Source organism: Argiope bruennichi, chromosome 11, assembly GCF_947563725.1.
Source record: "Argiope bruennichi chromosome 11, qqArgBrue1.1, whole genome shotgun sequence".
Lineage (NCBI taxonomy): Eukaryota > Metazoa > Arthropoda > Arachnida > Araneae > Araneidae > Argiope > Argiope bruennichi.
This window is the reverse complement of record NC_079161.1, coordinates 3962904-3980729: the sequence shown is the minus strand read 5'-3', so window position 1 is coordinate 3980729 and position 17826 is coordinate 3962904. Positions and strand designations below refer to the sequence as shown.

The window sequence follows — 17826 nt, the reverse complement described above, 5'->3', positions numbered from 1 at the left end:
CACAATATATGAATGTCTGTAAACGCTGCAATATAGAAAAATGAAATTTGGTATGGGATTTTGAGATTAAAAAAAATACAGAATTAGGTTTTAATCATAAGAAGTGAAAAGAAGTTTAAGTGAAGATATTAATAATGCATATTTGCTTTCCTTTATTTTACTACGAACAACAGGTGGCACCAAATGTTACAGAAGTGCGAAAAAGTGGAGGATGAACATAACTTATTCACTGCCTGTCATCATTCGTTCCTTAAACGATTTAATTTCCGGATTCTTTCTTTTATTCGTCCCTCTCACTTCATTAACTTGAATACTGAATGGAGCTTCTTTGGTTTAGAGTTTTACTTTCGTTATAGAGAATCCAAGATTCTAGATTTGAAACCCGGTATCAATGAAATTTCAGCATATCAGTGATTCTGGATCTTGTAAGTATGTTCTTTTCAGTGTAGATTTTGAATGTAAATTTTCATTAAAGTAGTCCAAATATAAATATTAAAATGTTTTATTAATATTTTTTTTAATGAATAAGTCAATCAGCTTTTTAGTCATTTATTGAATCATTTGCCAATTTAGCTTTGGCAAACATTTTAGTAATACAAATAGGATTCTCTTATCAAACTGCTAAATTAAAAATTTCAGATATACCTATGAAATAAGATCTTTCAACTGGATAAATATTAGAAAGAATTCTAGTTTTGAACAAGTACTGCAATGAATTATTAATCTGGCAGAAAGAAGAATAGATATTCTTTCCATAAATGGCGTGGTCAGATATCGCTATACATAAAATATAACGTCTAATGCAATCAAGATATATAAATGAAGCCTACATTATAAGTTATGTTTTGGGATATTATATTTTTTTTATAATAAATCTCAGAACAATTTTGAAATTGTTAGAATCCTTATAAAGGTCTATACTTTTTACAAAGGTGTGCTTCTTCTGAAATGTATGATAGCATGAGATGGTTTGATATGACAGCTCGGCGATTAAAGGTGGTTTTTCCCCCAAACAGAAAAAAAAAAAAAAAACTCGGCATATAAAGTCATTCCTCACTTATTTCGTAGTCGAAAAAAGGATATTGTTGTTAGTTTATTTAAAATCCCATTCAAATTATTTGGTTGTTTAAAAAAGTCCCGCATCTCCAAAAATGATACTCGTTAGTTGATTCTTTTGATATGAAAATGCTAATAGGATGAATACTATCTGTAAATTCATGATTTTTTATAAGCAACTATTGAACGTAGAGTTACTGAAGTTATTATAATAGTTATATAGAAGTTAAAATAAAGATAGATTAATTAAATTTAAAAAATATTAAAGAGATGGAGGTTCAAATCTCTTTTTTTAAATTTTCAAAAACATCGCAAATGATTACTTTTAAATGAAAACATATAGTCATAGTTTCTTCTCTATTTAATTCAGACTGTTTTAAAATGAGACGTAACTGTTGGTTCCATTTCATCTACAAGCCATTTTGTGTGAGGAATGATGGGGGTGAAGGCCAATGTATTTCGATCATAAGAAACTCGATTACATTTTTTTTCATCTGATTTTCCTCAATAAACAAAACCAACACTGCCATTTCGTCATTCCAAGTGTCGAAAATTCAATCTTACCCCGAAAAAATCGTTAATATATCGAACTTCCTACAGCACAAGCATATTATGCACGGGCCAACCAATAAAAGGTCTTATTTCATAAGGATGTAGACCAATTTAAAAAAAAAGATTTACTTCAAAAACTTTATATAAAGAAGCATACTGTAAAGTAAAAGGTAAAAAAAGACAAAGTGAATGGTTTCTTCCAAACATTTATCTGCTATCATTTTTCTTACATGGAGGTATATCTTGTCTTGTGATTTCTTACAAAGCGAATCCAAGTAAGTCATTCTGGATCAGACAGGCAATTATTTTTATAAGTGAAAACAATTGCTCGTACAGATGAGTATTTTCAAACAGGGAAAAATTTCCCTACTTCAGTAGTAAATGAGTGGCAGCTGTAGATATTTTATTATCAACTATTAAAATATTTGCTATTGGCGAGGAAAACGGTAAGATTTTATGAGCAGTCATTGATCTTTCACGAAGGTAGCGTTTTGTTATTAATAATTATGAGGAAGGAGTACAACAGAGAATTTTAAAAATTAAAAGACGAAATTTCCATTAAAAATTTTGTTGCAAGCAATTATTTTGATGAGGCAGAAAGATATTCGTTGTGGGTCAAAAGTTTGATACTCTTACCTTTAAAAAGTGGATAAATAAAATATCAAGATTTTCAGATGTTTCTAATAAAAATTTATCTTGGGAAAAAATAACTGAAAAAAGAAATAAGGATTTTTTTTTTCATAACGAATTCTTCAATTTATCATTTTTGAACTGCAGATTAGAGTTCTTCTCTGTCACTCTCTGTTAAAAATTCAGTTTAATTGTAAATTTTAAAGACGAACAACCTATTAATAAGATTTTTTTTTACAGCGCTAATAGAATTTGAGAACTAATTTAAATATAACTCTTGATATTTTATTTGTTTTAAATATTACAAGGCTCAAAAAAGTTGCACTGACTACAGTAGGCTGAAGCTTTCTTGTACATTAAGTGAAAAAATTGACATGAAATATAAGACAAAGATTTAAATTTCTTCTGCGTTTTTAATAATTACTCAATATGACTCCTACTTAGCCATAAACACAACATATATCCAATAAGTATCGGTTTCAGTTTCTAAATGAAACATTTTTTACATGTACCTTCGATTCCACCGTTTCCTTCAGAAAAAGAGGCGACTATTTTGAAAAGATTTTTTTCGAATAAATAGAATATTCTTTTATTCAGAACAATTTTCTTTTTTACTAAGTTCATTCTTTGTGAAATTATTTTCAGGCTTATATTGAAAGTGCAAATGCTTTATACTAATTTATACTTTTTAAACGCTATTCTCTCACAATCTAAATTTTGATAAAATCGGAGAAACCTCATCCATTAAATACTAATGCATATTTTTCGTTCCATTTTTCATATGATAATTTCTTAAAATATTCTGCAATTAATTAAGTACAGAATAAGCAATCCGTTCATTTAAAAAATTGTTATAATATGGAAAAACATTGAAAATTTATAGTTATTTAACAGTCGAATTCCAGTATTTAAAGACCATCTAGAAATGCAATATATTTTTTAATTCGGAATTAGATAATATATTTCTTTTCTGCAAGATTTTGCATAAATTATTTGATAAACTTAAGATGGTTTTGATTTTATACTTTTTTGCGAAATAAACTGTATTTCTTTCAATTTTTCAAAATATGTTTGGTTTCCTAATGATTTATTTTTTTATTTTCCTAGGCATTGTTTTCAATATATTTAATTTAAAAATTCAAAATTTTAAACTTTTTGGAAGATTTATTAAAATTTTTATCAAGGGGCTTCGTAAATTCTATCTTATAGCAGTCACATACGTTAAGGTAGAATTTACACCATTCTGATGAAATGAGAACACAGCATGTAATTTGATAGATGTTATAAATAGCCATATATTTGTCTCTTACTTTCTGAAAAGCAACGATTGAAAGAAAAAAAAAATTGAAACATAATATAAGTGGATGCAGAACATTTTGTTTCGTATAAACTATAACCGTTCTAGGCGATTTCCCTTGTGCATATGACTCTCTCCATGTTGTAATCCATTTCATCGATGCTTCTTCGATAGTAGTATGAATAGAAATCTACTTAAGTGTGCCTTTTTCTCATCGCCAAGGATGCCAAATCATGAAAGCAGAAAATCAAAATGGCTGACAGTATGAACAATACTGTGAGAAAGTAGATAGAAGAATTACGTCGTTTGTTTGGGTTATTGTAAAGGCAATAAGATGAAGATCAGTTAAAAGCATATTCGCTATGTGGCTAGTTACATTTTCTATTATAAGTTCTTGGTGATATGCCGCCTCTGCGGGAAACAATCCAGGATTTGAAGGTGCCTACAGAGAAAGATTCATGCAGTAATGAAATGGGGATGCTGCCTCTATGGCTGAGAAAAATCTCAGTGAATTATTGATGAATATAACCAACAGTTAAAGTTTCTTTCTGTTTTGTGCTCAGTTTCTTCCCCTATTGTTGTTGCAACAAAGGCAGAACTCTTTTTAACCGGTTCATAGTGATTTCAAAACTTATTCATATCCTGTCATTAAAGTATTTTTTTTTAGAAAACACATTTTAATTAATGTACTAAAAAGTGCATTTTTTCAAAGGCGAAAAATTGGTAGCCAAAATTAAAACGCAAAATCATAAATTATTGAAGAAATACTTCATGGTTATTTATTAATATATTGGTTTTGGCTCAAAAATCTAATCACCTTCATAATATATATTTCTTTTCAATGAATGTTTAGAACTTTTTTTTCTTATCATAGTCATTATATTATAATTTCCTCATCCATTATTTTTTAAGTCTCATAACTCGATGTTTTCATTTGGGTTCAGGAATTTTGATAAAAACATTTCTCATATTTAATAAACAAATAAAAGCCTGTTTTTAAAACAACTTGTTTTTATTATTGATATTGTTTTTCATCTTTGTTTTATAAATATTTTATAAATAATACGAAATCTTGTAATCCATTTTTCTCGGAATTTCTTAAAAGTTCCTTAAAAGAATTTTTGTAATTGGAATAGAAATAACAATTAATATTAATCAACAAATTGATTATCAAGTTTGAAAAATATCAAACAAAATATTTCGACTAGATATTTCTTCTTTATATAAAATTCTTTTACATTTTTTTTGTATGGAGGTATGTGAAAAAAAAAACAATTTAAAATATTTTAATCTAATAATAATTTCAAATATTTTAATTTTCCAGATTAGAAAAGGAACAATAAAATATTTTAAGTTTCTTAGAAAATTTTTGATTTAGAAATCGCATCTTATGCCTTTTTAGAAAAAATGTCGATGGATATAAAAATATAGAATAAAGCTCGAAACTAAATTACATTAGAATATTATAACTCCACTATATTGAGAGCAGCTCAGTTACTTTAAAATGAGAAGAAAAATTTTCCAATTGAATTATAATTTTAAATTTGTAGTTTTTAGTACATACCAAAAGATATTCGTGGTGTTTCTCAGGAGATAAAACTTATCATATTTTTCATTAAAAAAGAATTTTTATTTATTATCTCGAAATCTTCACTGAAGTCTTCTTTATACTTCGACGTTTGTAAATAATATTCAAATTAGGATCAGAAAGAGTATTTGTTAGCAAAAAGTGATCGGAGACGGTGATTACAGTTTACCAGTGAAGCACGCGCTTTTAATAAGGTATTTATGATACGAACAACAGTTTTCCGCTCTCTTCATTGTTATTATCTAATGTTTCTCTTAAATGACACCGTGTGAAAAAATGAAATCGAAACTTTTATAAGTGTCATTGTTCATTCCGACATCTGTTGCTTTCCAGGGAAATTGTTTAGTTCTATATTTCTCGGACCTGAACAGTTACGAGTTAATATTCAATTTTCATTTTTGGACATTCTCCTGAGAAACGGGATAGTGGTTTTTATTTTCACCGACAATTTTCCTCTGAGGCAATTAAGAACAAGCTTTTAAACTTAAAAAAAAATGTATTTTTCATGCAATTGGAAAGAAAAGAATAAGAGATGTTAAATCTAGTAATCCGGTAACATCCCATCTGATGAATGACGTTCTATTATTTTATGTCAAATTAGGAGCTGACAATTTTACGGAAACTGCCATATGATCTGCATTCACAATGCCTTTCATAGTTGAAAGTTGATTACAATAAGGATTTTATTCGGTTTCATGTTAAATATGACAGAAAACATGAAAACTGATGAAGAAAACAACAACATGAGAGAAAGAAAGAAAACAACAACAACAACAAAAAAACATACACTGAGGAAAAATGTGAAGAGAATGATTTTAATTGTTTTTGAAATGGAAATGGTGACATTGGATTAAGTAATTCGAATCAGGATTAATTTTTCAAAAAATATCCATAGTTTCAAGCGTTTTCATTGTACTTTTAAGACTTTTAAGTTGAAGGTACCAGAATGGAGGATGGGGATTCGTAAGTCTAAGGCAGGGGTGGCGAACCTTTATGGATCAACGTGCCATTTTTTTCTAAAGAAATGTTTAATGAGGTACATACATGCCGTCAAATAGTTTTGATTTGTCATAATCAGGAAAATAATAAACTAAATATTAACAACTCAAAACTCTTTATTTACTACGAAAAGATGTATTTTGCACTGTATAGTAATAAAGTTTTTAGTTATACGTGTAATTAAAGTTAAAGTAACATTAGTGTGACTTCTGCTGCTGCAGATAGGATGACAAATAACTTATATTAGGATTGTAAGATGTTATTTTTAGCAGAATGCACGCTGAATTGGAGTCATCTGCGAAACGGTTTCTAAGCGAGTCTTTAATGTTATTCATCTCTTAAAATAATGACTCGCAGCCAGAGGTAGGTGAAAAATTCCATGTTTCCAATATTTCGTTACTGGCATTTTTACTTATATTCCTTATTAATCTTTCTGTTTAAACTTTTTTCTTGTTTCAATAAATTTTTGAATCCATTTTGAACTAGACTGAAAATCAATCAGCTGTATTTCAATTTTTTTAATTTCCAATCGAATTAGAATATGTTTAGTTTATGAAATGAAGTAGTAATGAACTTGAGCGTTTCCAATAAATCTTTGAATTGAGATAATCTCGCTGAAAATTCCTTAATTGAAGAATCAATTACGGAAATAACTTCTTCAATAACTTTTTCTTCGTCTGGTCTTTCATTTACTTCTAAATCTTTGATATTTTTTTTTTCAAGTTTGGGAAGTTCTTGTAATAATATTGTTTCTGAAAACATGCAGCGAATGAGATCCATCATGGCGATAATTGTTTTATACGTGCCTTTAAGCTTCATGCTCAATTCATTGAAATGTTGGCATACGTCTGTAAACAACATCCATTTTGAAAGCCACATAACATCCAACGACAGTAGGTATTTGCCCATCATTTTGCTGAAACAGTCCGATTTCTTCTAAGCAATCAACAAATGTTTGAAGTACGATCCCGCGGCTCAACCAGTGAAAATTATTATACCATTAAGCCATTACGCACCGAGTTGACTTCATCCAGCAAAGCATCAAACTTTCGCTTATTTAAAGCCTGCGACGATATGAGGTTGACTATTTTTGTGATTAACGCCATTACATTATCAAGAGATGTTAAACCATTCTTAGCACACGATGCTAGGGAATGGGAATATGCGCACCGCGAGCGAGCACTCGCATTTGTTCGTAATACTTCATAGCGAACTTTGTTATTTTGAACTAAAATGCAGATCGTTTTGATCGGCGGCATGCCCAAAATATTGTGTCGTGAGCCATCAATGGCTCGCGTGCCATTGGTTCGTCATCCCTGGCCTAAGGGAATGATGGAATCAATGATAATCAAATGAATGTGATGGGCTTCAAAAACATCTATTTGACTAAAATTGGTTGGTGGTTAATGATAGTTGGCGATTACCCAGAGTCTGGTATAAGCTATTCTACTAAATCTTATAGTTTGAATAGACTTTTTCAATACCAGAAAAATGAATAGAATACAAAATTGAACATCCTACTTGAAATCTATGCTTTCTGCTACTAAATTGCACTACTAGTCCATACTGATTATAAAGTGTTTTTCCAAGTCGTAGTTATTAGTTATTTGTTTCTCTAGTCTCATAATATTCAGTCATTCCTATTTTTAAAAAGATTTATTTCCCAATTTCTCCCACTGAAAAATTAGGAATAGAATAATTATAAATTATACCAAATTAAGGATATCAAATAGTTATGATAGCTTATGATCGGTGTTTCATGAAATTGAATATATTTTTATTGAAAAACAGCAAAATTCTGTACTTTGGAGTGTTGGGAATAGGCGGTTTAATGAGTGTCGATTCAATAAAGAGTAGGTTATCATCATTTCAAAAATATTATCTCCAAAATTAGTTGGTTATGGTGATCAGGAGCCAAAATAAGTGTTACAAATCACGATATTATCTCTTGTTTATTCTAAAACACACCAAGACAGTTATGAGCGTCGCAACTTACCCTATGTGTCAAAATATACAGAACAAATATTATCAAATCAAATCAGCGATTGGTGGTTGCGTAGTATTAGTGCGCTACCCAAAAAAATTCATTCATTGAAAATGACAAATAAAAATTGCATCTAAAGCTCGCAAATTTTTTTTTACAGTCAAAAAGGAAAGCTGGCATTTCCTGGGAACAGAGATCACTTTCAAATTTAGTTCATTTAACTTAACCCAGGGATGGGCAAACTTTTTCGGTCGCGGGCCAAAAATAGAAAAAAAAAAAAAATGGCGAAAAAAAAATTGGATAAATTTTTGAAAATGAGAAAAACAATATACACGTGCTACAATTTAAATATGTTAATGAGATGAATGAAATTGCTATTTCATTTTCAAAAGTTCCTTGTATTGAGGTTCGAAGTGAGATGTACTGCTTCTAAGGAACGGGGCTAAATGCTCATCTGTCAGTCTACTTCTGAAATTATTCTTTCTAAGTTTCATAGATGAAAACACTATTTCACATATATAAGATGAAACAAACATAGCACTGATTTTCTTGGCGTGATATATTAAATTTGGAAAACTTACTTTCCATAAAGATTTGTAAAATAACTTTTGCATATTTAGAAACAACTGCTTGAGATGATTGTTAGATTGCAACTCAATTAATTCAAGCTGCAAATCTGAGATCACTACTTCACAAGCATGGTAAAAATATCCAATTCTATTTGAATGACACTGAAATATTGAAATCTACATTAGAACTCAAAATGCACTTTTTTTAAGCAATCTTCATAATTCTTAAGCTTCTCTTTATTTACTGAGGGTATTGAATTTAACCTCGAGAAATGAGAAAAGTCGTTCTTAGCTAGTTGCTCAGCAAACAGATTAAGTTTTAGTTTAAAAGCTTTGAGATGGGCCCAGATATCATCGATAAATTGATTTTTCCCTTGCATCTTGACATTCAAGTTGTTCATATGACAAAGAAGATCTGTGAAAAATGCAAAATCCGAAAGCCATTCTGTAAGAGATAACGTTTGTTGGCGCCAGTCTATAGCAATAACTAACAAAGAACTTCCGCTTTTAACACTTTACCGATTGAAAGCTGACTGTGCTTGATATTTTTGAAGATTTATGTTTTGTAGAACAAAAGTAGAGAAAGTAAAAAGATCATCAGTCCTTTGAAAAAAGAGAAAAAATAATAATATTTAACAATGTAGAAAAGAAGATGGATATAAAATATAAAATAAATATTTCTTTTACTTTCCATCGGGCCGGCAAATTAAAAAGTATGTGGCAGTTTTAAACCCGCATTGGAAACAAAATTTACCCCCCAAAAATGGTAAAAGTTTCACAAGTTCAAATTATAAAAGAAGACGAAAGGTACGCAGAAAAATATATATATAAATTAAAAATCAATGAAAATAATATAAATGATTTTTTAATACAAATAGTCAGATTATTTTCCTGGCCCGTGCTAGATTAATAGCAAATGAAATGAGGTGCAAGCGGTATGTTGGTAATCCACATTTGGTTCTCATGAAACAAACAAAAAAATGTTGACGGATTTGCTTGGAACTGTAAGAAACCTTGCACCGCTTCCCGATCGATTCGATCGGGTTCCTTTATTAAAGGCTTTAAACATAGCCTAAAACAAGTTGTCATTATTATATACAAATATATTAAACGTGGCATATGTTCAGATATGGCATATGAGACAGATATCAGTAGAAAAACAGTCGGAGAATATAGTGAGAAAATAAGAGACGTAATAGTACATTACATAATAAGTAATAATGACAAGCAGGGTGGCCTAACTGTAAGATGGAAGGCATAAAATCATTGAGTTAGACAAAAGTTTTTTTTAAAAAGAAAATATAATAGAGGTCGGGTAACTACAAAGGCAAGTAAAAAGTCGTTTCTTGTGCCTGTAAGCAATAGAAATACTAAAACAATGCCGATAATTTAGATTAATATGTTCGTCCTGGGACTACAATAATAACAGATGAGTGGCGTGCTTATAGAAGCGCTCTCTCTAATAACGAAGATTTTGGTCACCAACAAATTAACCATTCCAAAAATTTTGTAAGCCCAGACGATGTAAATATTCATACGCAGAATATCGAGAGTTTTTGGTCCTTAACAAAAAGGTTTATGCGTAACAAACAAGGAATACATCAGGATCATCATTTTGACTACTTGATGCAATTTATTTGGGAATTTAGGATAAGTAAAAACAAAAGATTTTATATGTTACTTAATTTGCTAAAAATAAATCATTAATGTTTGTACACTGTTTTTTGCTGTGTCGTTTCTCTTACACATTTTTTGGGGCAATTGCTTTTTCCAATGCGGGCTTAAAATGGCCACATACCAATTAAAATTCTATCCTCGGGCCGTAGTTTGCCCATCCCTGCTTTAACGTCTCTTTTAAAGCAACATTAAGACTATTTTGTGGCGGACCTCGTCATTTTGAACCGCGAACAGATCACGAGGAAGACACCTGAACTGACACGTCCTGCCTCTCCAAACTTCCGTGCGACATCAGAGGAAGGATATTTGGTCCCGATAGATTTAACCCGCACCACACTAGGTTACATAAAGCTTCTTCGGTGAAATCGGGTGACGAAATTAGAATCCTCCAGTCCCGAAGTCTTTACCACTGGGCTACAGCGGCTTGAGACTATTTTCATGGGGTATAGGAACGATGATACGGATATCTTGACATTGGTTTTATTCACAATTGATAAATTAATAGAATAAATAGTATGCAAATTTAAGTTATGATGAAAAAACACGAAGATATTCTTCTTTGAAAGACGCAATGGAATCAGTTGAAAATATTATTATTTGTACAAACTGATATTTAATTTTTTAAACTTGCGTCTCAATATCAGAGGTAGATATTTCACTGGAATTTGTTTAAATCTAAGAATCAAAATTCTCTTAAAACTTCGTAGAAATAAATCATATTCCTTTCTTTCAGTACAATAATGTGTATTAAAATATTGCGTGAAATATTTAACGTCATAAATTCCGTAACAATACCGTGAAAGGGTTCCAAGATGCGTAAGAAGTGGCGTTTCTTTCTCGCTCGCTTCATCAGGTAATAACAGTTTCGATTGTCGACTACATTTTTACGTTTGTTTTGCACATTTTATTCGACGAATAGTTGTAATCACGTAGAAAATTATATTCTCGTATGCGAATCCAACAAAAGGAATATTCGAAACGTCAAAATATTTGATCTCTATACTTTTGATAATTCCTACCTTTGAAACATTCCCTTTTTTTCTTTATTCCTCTGAAAACTGGATAACTTGCAAACTCAAAAGTTTCAGCTAGTGATATTTCAGATGTGCTCTTCACTCCAGAGTTTCAAATATCTTCCAAATATTTTGGGAGATCCATCCAAGGAAAATCAGTCTGTCTGAACATCCGCAGGCATTGTAAATCAAAAACACAGAATGATGAAATTTTGCATAGGGTTTCGCCCTCAGCATCTGAATCCGATCTCGCGCCTACGCCTTGAATTGATTATCTGCGCAATCCCGTCAATGTGAACGAAATTGTTAAAAATACAAAACTTTAGATAATTAAATTTGGTTATAAACACAGTGAAGCATAAATATATACTTTTGCGATGATTTCTCAATAATTAATTAAATAATTTATTTTTTACAAATTAAAAACTGTTTCCATACCCCAAAAACTACTTTTTCTGGTTTCTATTTCTATGAAAGTACTATAGTTATTTTCAATCATTATATTTATCGGGTTGTTATTTAAAATGATTCATTAAATTTTGTATCATTTCTTAAAACTAATGAATAACTCATGGAAAAAAGTTACTTTTCGAAAAGAGATTTAAAAATCGTTCAATGAAACTATTATATTTAAATACAGTTGTAGTCGATAAAAGGATTTCCATTCTATAATAATTTTATGTAAAATGCGTTTTGCACTATTATATTATAAATATCGTTAAAAATAGCCATAAAATATTTTCAGCCCTAGAAATGCGCGGTGAATCATCTAGTTTCAATTATAATTAAGAATATTAATGCTACACATGTACACACATTATGCAGTTATATTTTCAATTCCAAAAGAGAAGGATATATATATATATATATATATATATATATATATATATATATCTTAATATATATAAATTACATGTCACGTTGTTTGTCCGCGATGGACTCCTAAACTACTTAACCGATTTTAATCAAATTTGCACACCGTGTGCAGTTTGATCTAACTTAAAAGATAGGATAGCCCTTTTTTTGAATTTTTAATTAGAATTTTAATTATTAATTAAAAACTAACTTTCCCGCCAAAAAAGTCTTTTCATTTTTCACATCGCCAAATGAGTACGGCTTCAGTTTTTTTCCCCAACAGTCATGAAGCTAGGCTTACGATTTTTCGGCTGATTATTTGAAACGATTCTATTCATTTTCTTAATGTTTGATACATTTAAAATTAAACATTGTTAATGAATCGATCTTTCAGATTCATTCTGAAGTACTTCGAATTAAAATAAAGCAAAATAAAGGAAATTAAAAATTTCTAATGTGCATAGCGTTACCCAAACTGGAGAAGAAAATTCGCGCATTTGCTTTAGCATAATTGGCGTTGAAAATTCACGCATGCGCATTGTTTTCTTATTGTTGACAAATATTTTCAACGGATGCGGATTTGGTTTTGATGGTTTAATATGTTTCCGACAGATTATTTCAAACGATTCTGTTTATTTTTTTAGTGTTTGATGCATTTGAAACTAAACATTGTTAATTAAACGATCTGTTTATGATGAATCTGAGAAAATTTTGTTGAAAACTTCATGAGATATTATATAAATTAAGAAAAATATTCTTTAGTGGCCATAAGGTTTAAATACTCAGCGACTCTGTTTTCAGTACTCATATTTAAAAAAAAAATGCTTTGTTTCAGTAAAAAAAAATATTATTATATTTATTGCAGTTTAATCATTTCCACTTTAATTTAAAGCATAAATTCTACGGGAGCTAACAGAAAATGAGAGAGATACATATTACGTTATGGCTGAAGGCCTTTATAATAATATGAGTAAATTATATGACTATTAAAATTTGAAGTTTTAAAATATTTTAATGAAGAAGCAATTAAAATGGGAGTTCCATAAAATATTTAATTATTAAAATTTTAACGTACATTAAGATTGGCGAACCAGCTGGTCGCCAAAGGCGGCTAGTATATATATATATATATATATATATATATATATATATATATATATATGTATATATATATATATATATATATATATATATATATATATATATATATATATATATATATATATATATATATATATATATATATATATATATATATATATATATATATATTCATGATAATGGTTATGGGCTTGTTAATTGTCTTTAAAATTTCTTGGTGTCGTTAGATTAATAAGATAATCATTCAAAACGTACTGTAGGGTAGACTATAGAGTTTAGTTAATAAAATTGGCTCCTGAATATTTCTTGAATATTTTAGTAAAAAATAACCAAAATGTTAACATTTTTTTTCAATAATTTCAAAAAAAAAAAATATCATGCAAAAGCTATTTTTGCACAATTTGCAAAATAACTTACTTTTTTCTGATAACATTTTCATTTTCGTGCAGTTTTTTTTTTTACATTTAACATTTTATTTTAAAAAATTAGTTTTCAAAATATTTAATTACGATACTTTATATAACTAAGTGCGATATGATAATGAGATGGTGAAAAATCGATGCGATTGCTTTAATTATTCTTGAGCAAAAAAAAAAAAAAAAAAAAAAAAAAATCAGTCTCCTTAAGACTTTCTCCCGCACTCTCCAACAGAAGTGTTATCTCAAAAAACGCTTTGTCTGGCATTGGTGTATAATAGTTACGAAGTATTAATCATCGACGTGGGTATAGCATTTATACTGAATCTATCGCATGATATTTGGCAAGTGTTTTCGCAATTAATCCCTAGCACGCGGTTAATAGTATCCAAAAAATCGAATTTGTTTTTAGACATGTCTCTCCATGTCGATTGAAACAAAAAATTTGACACAGAATAACACTTGTCGTCACAAAGTGACATACCAAATTGGATACTTTTAAGTCATTGGGTTTTTGAATCATCACGTTTACATACTTCTTAAAGTACAGACCGGCAGAATGTTAACCGTTCAAAATTTAATATTGTATACACTATAGATGTTAAATCTGTGTACCGAATTTTACCTATTTAGCTCTCTTCGTTTTGAAATTACCGTGCTAACTGGTATTTGAACGTCCCGGTAGACAGACTACCTCTGAACCAATTTTGCTCAAAATTTGACAGAAATCATCACATTTAGTCTAAAGACAATATACCAAAGTTCATCTATCTAGATCAAAGCGAGTTTTGAGATATCTTTGTCTCAAATAGACATCGTGGCAAAAATGTGTTTTTCGCATTATGTCTGTAAAAAAATATCTGTATGTGATCAGTGCTGTTGTTTTATTTGTTGGATTTAAACTCAATGCATTTAAAATAATACAGTTATAAAAATATTTAATATCGAATGACATTCAATGAATCGTTAAGGTATTTTTTGCGCATACTATTGTTGCTGTATTTTGAAAGCAAATTTGAAAAATAAATGACACGCTTCAAACCATTACACATCATGCTACCATGTTTCGTTTCATACTGTTAATGATCTTGTTTTAAGGTTGCCGTTGCATTTTATACGCTATATAAAAATGATTATGCATAAAATTCAAAGATTTTTTTAAAAATTGGTTAAAAATTTTATGCTTTATGCCATCATTCTGCAGTTTTACTTATCTTCTTGATTTGGCAATATATTATTGTTTGCTTTGGAAAATTCATGCACACAATAAACAGAATTTAAGTAAGATAATTTAAATAGCATATATATGTATATAATATAGGTTTGCATGCAATTGAATAGAAAAATAGAAAAATTATCAATTATTTTGAAGATTTTATCAAAACTTTGAACTTCGGCCATAATCCAGAATAAATGGATAAAATCAAATAATTTGGTATAATTTCCGATATTTGATAAAATCAAATATCAGAATGTATCTCTTTCGTAGTTTTCAGCTATAGCTATTATATGCACACCGTTGGACAGGCAAACAGATTATCCAAATTTTGTAGAAAATGTACAGTTTTGGTGCTAAAATCATATGCTAAATTTCAACCTTTTAACTTCAGAGAGGAAAACTTTTAACTTCTTCCTTTTTAGAGAAAATTCTAAAAAGGACATTTTTTCGGGACTCATGAGCATGTGATATGCGAACGTTTATTGTATATTCAAATTCAAATATTTGGCTTCTGTGATCATTTTTATATTATTTTTTCGAAAGAGTAAAAATAAAGGTAATACATTCTTTTTCGACGGATGAAAGGTGACACATTTTGTTCTAGAAAAGAATATGCTGTTTCTCAGAAAAGGCTCATAGAGAAACAATAAAATTGATTTAAGAGAAAACAATAAAATTAGTTTTGAAAATAGATTTACAAATCGAGGGAAAATCGTAGTTAGTATTTATACAAGGTTGAATAAAATGTTTGAAGGCATAAGAAATTATTTATAAAAAGTACAATTTTCTTAACAAAATTTAATAGAATGAAATAATTTTAAAAAGTATATCCATTGAAAAATAAAATAAAAATTTCTAAAAATTTATTAAAAAGTTTTTTGAATTTGGAAAACGTGGATCATACTTGAACCAAACTTCAATCTCCGCAGGTAGAGATTTTCTCTTTTGCTTTTGTATTTGAAAACTAAATCATGTTTTGCATTTGAAACATATTCTAAAAAGAAATAATGATCATTTTAAAATTTTTCCGGTTGAAATCAATTCATTTACCTCATTAGGGATTATCTGTTTCTTCCATACACTAAAATACCCTTCAATTCGTTGCAGATTTTCATATTGAGATAAGAGAAGAATTTATTATGCAAAACAGTTTATTTATCTTTCATAAATTCGAAAATGGAAAATAAATTTGGAAATATAATCAAAAAATTGACTTTTTATTAAACTCCAATTACAATATTAATCTCGGATGTTTTTTGCGAAATCTATAGTTTTATTACTTTCTTTGAAAAAAAAAAAGAAAAAAGAAAATTGTGTTGATTTTTTTTGTAACATTTAGAAGTTCTACTATCTTCGAAGAATATTTGCCATCGAAGTGTGAAATTTTTATGATTGAAATTTGCTTAAACAAATATGGTTTATTGCGCTAACCTGTTTACCCATAAATAAAAGAAATTAGCTTTCCCCCTTTTATTGGAAATAAAACCTCTCAATTACATGCACTCTCTAAAAAATTTCGAATTCACAGTAATGACTTTTAAAACAGCAAGGATTGAAACAAACGAAAAGAAAGAAATCGAATCAGAATTCACCCAAACAATACATGAAAAACAACTCCCATAGATAAAGAATTTCAAAAACAAATGAATTTTTTTGTTCATGTTCTTACCTCCAACTTGAAAAGAACACCTTCAAGCTGAGAAGACAGACGATTTTTGACTTCTTCCTCCACGAAAATCTCAGCAGCGATTCAAACTCGATCATTCGCCGTTCTGCGATCACTGCTAACCGCACGGTTACGCTACGAGGGCTCTTTTTTTAAATCGGAGTTTTAAGGAATCGAGTCATAATTTTCTTCTTGACGCATAACACCGCAGTGTATAAAACATAATTTATATTTCTATTTAACTTTGAGAAAGCTTGTGACTGAAAGGGTTTTATTCGCTATGAAACGAAACTGGCTTTTTAATTTCGAAATTTTCGTTCTTTGCGACTTGACATTTTGCTTTGAAAGATATCGCTGAGATATTAATCTCTTTGTTCAAAGAAAAACGGAAATCGGAAATTTCCATTTAATGAAACATATCATGAAATATTTCTTCATAAATGTTTATTTGATCAAATTTCGAAAATTTTAGTTTATTGTTGATGCTAATAAAGTTGTATGATAAAAGTGTTTTCGAAAGGATTCTTATAATATTTTCAACATGTTCAGGAAATATATGTTCATAAAATATTATTTTAAAATCACATTTTTATAAATGTGCAGAAAATTAGATTGTACATAACCTTCGTTATTTTTTTCTTTTTAATTTAAAAAAAGCAATGATTTAAAGACTGAATACACTGAATCAAATTTCTTACATACAGCAGTAGGGAATGTTGTCAAAAATTAAATACCCCTCTCAAGAATTTAATTAAAAATCCCCCATTTTTTAAAAGCGTAGTTTTATTACCTGGTTAATAAATAGAATTTTTATCTTAATTATTTTGCGTTATTCACTCCTTAGTTTATAATTCTTTGTTTGAAATAGAAAATCTCGCATTTATTTGCAGTTCATAACTAGATGGCTTGCAGAGAATTTCGGAAGATTCTATTAGCAAAGTGTAATCAATTGAACAAAAATTTTCGTTACTCTTTCGCTGTACCATCATTGGTTTCCGAGAGGTTTACGAACTTTTAAACTGGTCGCGCGGCCTTTCAGTAATTACTGAATTCACACCGGGAAATAAAATTTAAGCGAATGTGACATTAATGAAGAGTTTTTAGTCTTTATTTCTTTCAAACGTTCCAAAGAATTCAGTCTTTTTAAAGCATTCATTCCAAGATTCTCAAACGAATGATTTTCTTTTAACTTTAAAAAACGCCC

General features: G+C 29.2%; 1 protein-coding gene across 1 annotated transcript in view; it reads right to left on the bottom strand.

The window, feature by feature from the left end:
* Positions 1-16854, bottom strand: part of LOC129957218 (bestrophin-2-like) — a 105845-nt gene extending 88991 nt beyond the window's left edge. The window contains exon 1 of the mRNA XM_056069442.1: positions 16626-16854. The gene's annotated coding sequence lies outside the window, so the exon portion shown is untranslated. The remainder of the gene's footprint in view (positions 1-16625) is intronic.
* Positions 16855-17826: the final 972 nt, after the last annotated feature.